The sequence below is a fragment of the Dipodomys spectabilis genome, unplaced genomic scaffold (genome assembly GCF_019054845.1).
Source record: "Dipodomys spectabilis isolate Male_0828 unplaced genomic scaffold, ASM1905484v1 ptg000096l, whole genome shotgun sequence".
Classification (NCBI taxonomy): Eukaryota; Metazoa; Chordata; class Mammalia; order Rodentia; family Heteromyidae; genus Dipodomys; species Dipodomys spectabilis.
In genome coordinates, this window is record NW_024870773.1 from 11,307,745 (window position 1) to 11,317,250 (window position 9,506).

The 9,506-nt window shown below is 42.6% G+C and overlaps 1 protein-coding gene across 1 annotated transcript in view; it reads right to left on the minus strand.

Moving 5' to 3' along the window:
• The window catches only part of Mllt10 (MLLT10 histone lysine methyltransferase DOT1L cofactor), a 160,062-nt gene extending 151,328 nt beyond the window's left edge, over positions 1-8,734 (minus strand). Inside the window, exon 1 of the mRNA XM_042686311.1 lies at positions 8,504-8,734. The gene's annotated coding sequence lies outside the window, so the exon portion shown is untranslated. The remainder of the gene's footprint in view (positions 1-8,503) is intronic.
• Positions 8,735-9,506: the final 772 nt, after the last annotated feature.

Below are 9,506 nucleotides of genomic sequence, written 5' to 3' on the forward strand. Positions count from 1 at the left end.
ATTCTAGGCAGTCACCAGAACATAATAGAATGGTTTAAGCTTTAAAAGCATTCCCAATGTTCTCATAAAGGAAAAAAAATGGCTAACGGGGCTATTTTTTCTATTGCAAATTAATTGCTAGAAATCTATTTAAGAAAGATAATATACTACAAGTGTACATTAGCAGATATAGTCAAATGTTTTAAAAGCTAAGTGAGGTAATGGAAATCTACCAAAGTTCATGAGAAAATGTACACTAAAAAGAAAAAAAAACGAGGGATGGAGTTGTAGAAAAAAGACAGAAAAACGAGAATTTGCCTATAACCAAACCAATACATTTAGAAAGAGTGACCACAGGATTACACAAAAAATGAAATTTTTAGGAGGATGTGGCAATAATTAAATTTCTGGATCTACAATAGCTTCTTAAAATGTCTTTGAAAAAATAGTGTCTTTGAAATTTTCTTAAGGAATAGATTTACTTATTTCTAAGATCCCTTTTATTAACATATTTGTTATGGGGGGACTCATTGTGGCATTTCCACACATGCCTAGAATGTACCCCATCAACCTCATGTCTTTGAAATTTACAGAGTTAAAATAGCCTTCAAACAAAAGCATACTGTTTTGTGTATCTTAACTATACATTGTATTTTACCTTTACCCTTATAGAAAGCATACCATTTCAATATCCAATTCCTGTTCAGACTCTGCATGTAGAACTATTTTGAGTTAAATCAATGTGAAATGTCCCCAAGAAGACATTAAATTATTTAAAGATCCATTCATTGTACTTTTCTGTGCATTTGAGCTTAATTCTTGTGATTATGGAATTAATTTGCTATGTAAAGAAGGATGAACTTATCTTTTTCTGTAACACCTAATAAATGTAAGCAAACACTTGCTGTCTCTCCAAAAAAAAGTCATTTGTAAGAGCATTTTAAATTTTTTTGAAAAACAATAGGGGAAATGCACTATATTACACCAGGCCTGTATATAAATTTTGTTAATGACATATAAATGTACAAATGGTAACAAAGCATAATTCAAATGATTGAAAACTCATTTTTAACATAGTCTGTATTATTATGAAAATAATGGCAAAAAAAATCAGTAGGGTAAATAGATAAATTGTAACTCCCATAGCAGATACTGAACTTTTTTATGCTATATATCCACAACATAACGTTTACTATATTTCTATAAAATATTAACTGCAAAGAAAGAATAACTGACAGTGTAAGAGTTCAAATATATGGTGAATTATTTATTCATTCAGTAAATATTTATTGAACATTTACTGTGTTGGGGACTGTCTTGGATATCAGGAATATAGCAGTAAGACTTGTATATTTGTCCTTTTTTAGATATATTAGCATAACATAATATTTAGTTGAATATGCCAACTCTTATGTCTCAGAATGAATAAAACAATCATTAAAATTATTCAAGTAAATTTTTTAAATACATTGAGGCATAAAAATAACAAATTAACATGAGATTTATAGAATAACTTCATAGAAAAGGATGATATCAATCTTAAAATAATGTTACCATTTAAATCTAATTGTATATTCCCAAAATATCCAAGTTTACCTAATACCTGTAGAATAAAAAGCCTATTATCTCTCATATTCTTCTTCACATAATAGCCCCTAACACAGTACTGGCTCATCTATTTCCCTAAACTAATCATCTGAGGCAAACCACAAAAACTGAAGGAAAGTATTTTATGATGTAACCTCTAACCCTACTATAATGGGAAAATGTATTTTCACTTCATGGGTAATATATCTTCTTATAATTTTCTTTAGTCCTTAACTGAGGCACCAAATTTTTGAATTTGCTTTTTTATAATCAATCGCATAAGTAGGTACAGGGGAAGAAGTATTTAAAACCACATTTGATTCATAGGTTAGCATTGTACATATTTTTTCTCCATTTGAAACAAGTTTCATTTGACTTGTTTGTACTACTGAATTTGCTTTATCAGACCCATTGTTAAAGCATATTTCCATAATTAAGTGTAGAATAGAAACAGGTATATTTCTATAACAGTAAGACTATATACACTTTCCTTAGATCTCATTCTTGCACAAGTGCTTAAAAATACTGAATCAGCTCTGATACTAATTTTTAAACAAATTCATGCATTTCTAAAGCTAACTGGAAACTAGAACCTTGCTTCTAAATAAATTAGTTAGAAAGATGGGGGGAAAATAAGCTTTTCTTAAGATCTATGCACACTTTCAGATGTATCCTCTTTTAAATAAAATTATATAAACTGAGCGTAAAATTTTGTTTCACTCATTTGGTATCCAAGAGTTTTCACCTTTTATATGAAAAGCATCATAAGCCATATACATTTATGGGAGTTTGATTAAAATACTGACATATTTCTGAAATGAGTTTTGTTATTTACCTTACAATGAGTATGTGTCTTTATAGAAGCAAACCTGCACATGGCATCTAAATATATTTAAATTTTCATTAAAGTGTATTTACTTCAATTATATTTTTCAGTTGAAATTCTGTTAATGGATTTTTGCAAGATTCCATTTAATGAAACCTGTGAGTCTTACTAGATGACTTTTTTTTCACAATAGCACCCAGCAAATGCCTAAAATGTCTTGCACATAGTAGGCCAACATGAACAATTTTTGAAAGTACAATACTGGTGTTTAACAGCTAGTTACAATCAAATCTTTATTCTTTGGATTAAAGCAAAGACTTTATGTAAGACTTTGTATGTATAACGGAACTAAAATTAAAGGAAGTTTTCAGATTAACTACTTTACTTAAAGATTTTAATAGCTGAGTTAATACACATGGAGAGTTTTTATTTCCCAGATAATTTAGAATCGTCTACATTAAATAATCTTAAAATGTTAACCACCTTTTCATGTCAGTCATTATATAAGTCTCTTAGAATGAATTACAACTAATATTATTGCTAGATGCACATCAGTTTTATAAAGTTCAGTTAGGTAATTCTCATTTAAATCATATGCAAGGTAAATAGAAAATCTTTTTTAAAAGATGAAAGTCTAATATTTCCTTTAAAGGGCTGGTTTAGTTAATGTTGTGTTTGGCTTCAGAGATATTCCTTTGCTATAAAATTGATATTAATTGGCTGCACTTACATTTGAGGAGGTAAAACACCATGTAATTGTCAATGGAAGAATAATGCCTCAAAAATGCCTTTAGATCTTCTAATTGTTACCTGAATCTCAAACATTTCATCTGGGCTTTTTTTTTTTCCCTGAGATTCAGCATAACACTTTGACTTTTCAGGATATCATCAATGTAATGTAAGAGGAGGATTGTAAAGTCCATGTTCCATTTTTTTACTGACAGAGACCTTCACTGTTATAATTAAAATGTGATTTAAGTGACAATTTTAGGTTTATGTTTATAGGATACAACACAATCATCTAGGCCAAAAGATTCTGCCTATGGAAAAGAGGAAAATCAGTTTGGGGCTGGAAAAGAAGCTTAAAAGAAATGAAGCATATCTAGTATTGAAAAAAAGGAGGAGGAGGAAGAAAAAGGACAGGAAAGGAAAAACAGGGAAAGAAAAAAGGAGAGAAAGAAAGAAAGAAAAAAGAAAAAGACTGAATTAATAAATATTATTTGGACCTAAGAAGGTCACTTTTTAAGATTTAAATGTTTTCCCCTCAAAAAGGGGCCACTGCTTACCAAATCCCTAAACAAGCCCAAGAATATGTTAATTAAGTGCATTGTGTTCCAGAAAGACTGAGTTTGACAAATTCATTTTTTATTCCTTCAATTAAAAAACTGTCTAGCATATCTGGGACTTTAAAAATCTTATATGTAGATATTTACCTCTGGAAATTGTACAGTAACAACGCCAAGGACCAACATGACCCCATAGGGTGAATCTTGCAAAACTTAACATTCCTAGCAAATTAAACCACACAAGCATTGAAGCTCTTTTTGTCAGTTTTACTTTACTGTGGAATTAAGAGCCAGAATGTAGGTAATTTTTATATGGTTGCACTTTAGCCCAATTTAAAACACGCACACACACACACACACAATCATCTTTGGTTCAAGCAGCAGTGGAAAATATAAAGGCATAATATTAAAGAAAGGTATCACAAAGACTGACAAGGAATGCTACTTGTCCCTCTACATCCCCACCCCCACTCATGCCCTTCTTTTGCACATTTGTTTTTTGTTTCCTCACAAGTATATCCTAACTTGTACCTAATTTTTGTACTTTAAATGAAGCAAAACTGCATGAGGTAGTAAAAGATGTAAAAAGGTTTGCCTACTACTGTCAACTACGTAACAGATAAACTTGTAAGGCTATTCAAATAGTCAAAGACTTACAAATAAAAAAGTGTAAATTGGCTGGGAGGGGGGGTTAAGTGTGGAGCTGAATGAACAGATTAAAAATACTTAATTCTCAACCCTGTTTTTTTTTCTATTCAAACCTTTTCATAATTACAGTTCAAATAACTTCTCCTATAAGAAATTTCTCCCAGTGCTTCGAAATAACTCAATGATTTCTATGAGGAAATGCAAGTTCAGAAAGAAAACCGGGAAAAATGAAAGTGTTAAAATGTAAATAAATTCTATAGCATTTCAAATGCAAAATTAGACCACTATTACCTTTAACTGACTCTTAAGGGTGTTTTTTTTTTCTCAAACATACTGTTTATGAACATCATCTGTTAACTTCTTTCTTGTAATTCAAAACCCTTGCCAAATGATGTTTTCATGATGACGTGTAAATATAATATTCCATTAGAGATCAATTCTAATTGGTTTTTAAAAATCCACCTTGGGAAACAGTGCTGCCTAATACACAGACTCCTAATGAGTATTTTCGAAGGAATTTCCGCAAAGTCTATTATAAATCTAAGTCGAAATTACTCTCTTGCCCTATCAAGGTTTGGGCCACTGGACTGAAATTATTTCTTCAGGAGCTTTCATGCACAATGACTTTGGTCTTGTCTACAACACGAGCACTTGTTGGAAATCTTCATTTAAAAAACAAAAAACTGTGACATTTGCCAGAAATATTCCCCCCCACCCTCCCAATGCCTTACCAAGGAACACAAGCAGAGTTTCCTAGATTGGAATTGCAATTATGTGTTTCCAAAACATGGTTTATGGGCACAGGAGACGTTTTTCCCTTTAGAAACTCAACAGTTATTTGGAAAATGCATTTCGCAGGAAGAAATCCAGCCCTGCTGTTAGGGCTAGCTGGGCTCAGCCCTTCCTTTTAAGACCAGACTTCTTGTGTACAACAAAGAGCTGAGCAAGAAGTACTGGGGACAAGGAAACGTGCTTTTCCGAACTGCTTTGAACCCTGACATTCATTTTCCAATCCGTGCGTTGCAAAGGTATCTCCAATATAGAATCTAACTTTCCAGATGCAGAAGGGAAAACAAGAAACAAGGGCCTATGCTCGTCGCCTGTCTGGGGATCCCCGGACCACACATCCACACTCTCTCCCCCCTGTTTTTTGAAGGTGGGAGCTGCAGGCTTGCCCGGCTTCCTCCTCGTTACCGCCCGTTGGGAAGCTGCCCTTCTCGGACGTCCGCCCTGGGAACCGCTCGCAGGCCCAAGCCAGATCGTAAAACTTGCCAGCCCAGCCCGGGCCCTGCGAAGAGTTTGGGGAACCACGGGCTGGGTTTGGGGGCAAAGAGGGAATGGGGGGAGAGGGGGTGCGATTGGCCAGGCCGAAGGATTCCCCCCCCCCTACTTCCTCGGGAAGGACGCCGCAGGCACAGCCGCGGCCACCAGGACGCACCATGGGGGCGGCCGGGCTCGGGGACCCGCTTCCTCCGCTGCACCGCGGCAGGCCAGCCCGGCAGCCCCCGGCCCGCGCGTCCCGGCTGCGGGCGCTGGGCTCGGCTCGCCCCGCGGCGGCCGCCGCCCGTCTCCCCGTGCGGCCCGCCGCCTTCCCCCACCCAGCCCCGGGCCTGGGACCCCCGAGGCGCTTCCGCCCGCGGCTCCAGCCAGCGCGGCGGCCTTCCTCCCGCTGTGCTCACAACGTTTTCTTTCTCCCTCTTTTTCAACCGTGCCCTCGATCTCTCAGCCGTGGCTGAGAAGTCTCCCGTCCTAAGGCTGACGTCGGTGCTGTTTCCCTCGGGGTGAGAGGATGGGGGGGGGGATTCCTCGGGAATTCCCAACTCGACCGGGAACTCCAGCAAAAAAAAAAAAAAAAAAAAAAAAAAACCTTTAACCCTAAATACGTCTCCCGAATATAGAAAAAGCATATTCTTCCCAACGCACGCGGGCAGCCTGGGACCTGCGCGAGAAGTAGCCCCTCCTCAACCACAACAACTTCTCCAAACATCACTCTCAACTCTCCCTCGAAAGCCTTCCGACCCGAGAAGGCAGAGGCTGGGTCCCGCAGCCCGCAGCAAACCGGGGGTTTTATCCGACGCCTCCGGGGACGGGGGGGGGGGGGGGGGGGGGGGTAAAGAGTTGCGGGAGAGGGGGGGGGGGGGAGGACCAGGGGGAAGCTTCCAGTGCAGAAGGCAACACAATTCGCAGGGGAGGCGGCGGGGCGGCCCGGGGGCGCCGAGGCCCCGGGCTCTGGGCCGGGAGCGGGGCGCCGAGGGAAGGAGGATTTAAATAGTGGGAGTTCGGGGAGGGGGGCGGCGGGCTCGCGCGTGACGATACTTTCAGGGCGAGGATGGGGCCGCGGAGGAGATGACGGGGCTGTCTAGTCGTGGTCGTCCACCTCCCCCACCCCCTCCCCTCTACCCCCCACCCTCTCCCTTCCCTTCTCCCCCTCCCCCGAGGTTCAATTAAAACAAAAAAAAAAAAAAAAGTTGGGAGAGAGGCGGAGAGAGCAGCCACAGCCATCCCAGCTCCTCCCGACCACGCCGCGGATGGGCTGGGGCTACCGCGGGCCGCGGGACCAGCCGACCAATAGCAGGCAACAGGTCGGGGGCCTCGGCCAGGCCGCGCGCGCGCGGGCGCGAGCCAGCCCCCCCCCCTCCTCCGGGCCTCCCGCCGGCCCCCGCGGAGGAAGGCCGGGCCCCATACTCTCGCCCCGCCCGATTTTGGTTACGGTGGCCTCCGTCGGGATGGGGGTGGGGCGGGGGAGGGAGGTCCCCGCCGGAGAATCCTCCCGCGGGGGTTGGCGAAGGGGGCGGGAAAGGGTGACTGGGGTTGGGGCTGGAGTGTGGGGCGGGGGGGGGAAGAGAGAGGTGGAAATCGGGGAATGGAGGATTAGGAAAGACTCGAGCTCGGCACGAGCGCGGCCCGCGCGAGGCATCCTGGGTAAAAAGTGGCCGCGCGGCACCCAGAGAGCGCGGAGAGGGGCCGGGGTCAGAGGTCAGGGCATGGCAGCCCCGCGCGCCGAGACACCCCGCACACGCACGCACACACGTGAACGCAGCGAGCGCGAAGGAGTCTGCTTTTCCTCTCCCCCCTCCACTCACACACACACACACACACACACACACTCTGGGCCAGCATGCATGCTCCCGGGTAACGCAGGCTGCGGGAAAGAAGAGCGGCGTCGCGGGTCTCCCAGCCCTCCCCCAGCGCCCACCCCGGCTCTGCGCGTCCCCTCGGGTCTCCTGCCGGCCTCCGTCCGGGGCTCGCCGGCAGGCAGTAAATTCGTCTTCACAAGTGGGGGGGGGGTTGCACTCCCTTCCCCGCCCCCCTCGCGGCGGCTCTTGACACTACTACCAACCCGGACTATAAACATAAACATGTGCCATCGTACCCGGGCAGGTCTGGGGCGCGTTGAAGGTGGGGTCGGGCTCGCCGCTGGGGGGGGGCAGTTAAAAAAGGGGGGGACCTATCCCCAGGTTTCACGTGCTCGGCAGCTTTGGGAGCTACACACACACACAAACACACTCAGAATGTCGAGCGTGGTTACACACAGAACCACAGAAGCAGACTGCACTGATTACCTGGGTACCCCCCCACACCCCCAAAAGCAAAAGACATCTTAAATTCGCACCCCTCTCCCTTCCCAGCCAACGCTGCCATTTCTTCTGTGAGCCAACAGTAGCGCCCATACTTAAGATCCTACCCCCCCCCCCTCTTTTTCAACTGTTCCCTTTCCAAAGAGAGCCATGGAGATAGATCCCTTTTCGACCTAAAGCCTCCCCATCCGCAGAGTCTCTACATTTTGTGCGCAAACACCACCACCGCCACCACCCTCCCTCAGGTCGTGGCGAACGACCTGAGTTCGAAATCTAGGAGGCAAAGGTTCTGCGAGGCTTTGCTTTCATCCATTTCACAACTTCTGCAAGTTCACTGCGGACTGGCGCTGTGGAGCTTCGCCACGGCGAGCTTTTATTATTATTATTTAGTCTATATTTACAACTGCCTCTCCACTCCTCTCTCATCCTGCGTCCGACAAGCATAGCCACCGCTGCTTAAGGGAAAGGGAATCCCCCTCGCACGCTTTTTGGCTTGAAAACCGAGGGAGATCGAGAAAATGTTGAGATGGGGGAAGAGGTTCCCTTTGTTCTTTCATTGTTTCTCTCTACAACTGGTGGCTACGGGCACAAACACTTACCTTCTCTTCTTTTTGCTCCAAAAACCAGACGCTCCCATCAGCCTTAAAATACACAATCCACCTTGAAAGTAACTACGGATGGCGGGAGAGTTTGTATTCCATTCTTTTTCGCTCGCTGCCCTCTTTTAGCGTAGGATTAAGTTGCGGAGCACGTTGCTGCAAGCTGTAGCCCCCCGCCTTAGTGAATCGGTCACGTTTAGGACCCTCTAAGTCCATCCTAATTCTGCCAGTAGAATTGAGGGTATTGGAGCTCTAAACTTTCAAAAGGAAAGGAGCCTGAAACTCTCCAGAAAACTTAACAAATATCTTGGTTCTGTTTTTTTTTTTTAACCATTGATTTTTTTTTTTTTACACAACATCACCAATTTGTAGGAGGCTAAGAAATATTATGCATTTCCTCAAGGAAAGTCCCCCCCCCAGTTTGTATTTAGCTATGCATTATTTAGACAGATGAAGGGAAAGACAGGGTTGTACAGGAACTTAACACAATAAGTGCATTTTCTAGAACCTTTTGTTGTGAAATGTGTTTTTTTTTTTAACAAACAAAACACCACTAGTACTGAGAAAAGAGGAAAATAAAAATTTGAAGTCAAATGTTAAGGAAAGAGTTTAAAAAAGAGTCAAGAGGCATTTATTTGAATTTTATTAAAGACTTGATCTTAAAGGCAAAAAGTTAGCTTTTCTAAGTTAAAACACCTAATTTTCATTTTGACTCCAAAAAAAATTTTAAAAGCAAGTTTTCTGGCTAATAAAAGTTGTTGTTGTTGTTGTTGTTTAACCTAGCCTGATGAGCATTACTGCCCAAACTTTGTTTAAATCTGGTTATGATGTTATTTGCTGATGGCATAAATAGGAAATGGTACTTGTAGATCCATAAATCCAAAGTTTTTTTTTTTTTAATCTCTCACATTTTTTTTTAATGTGTGTGTTCCCAGTAGCAGCAGCAGTGGAAGATTGTGATTGGCTCCAGTGCTCCTAGAAGGAGTTGGGCTGAAGCCAGGGG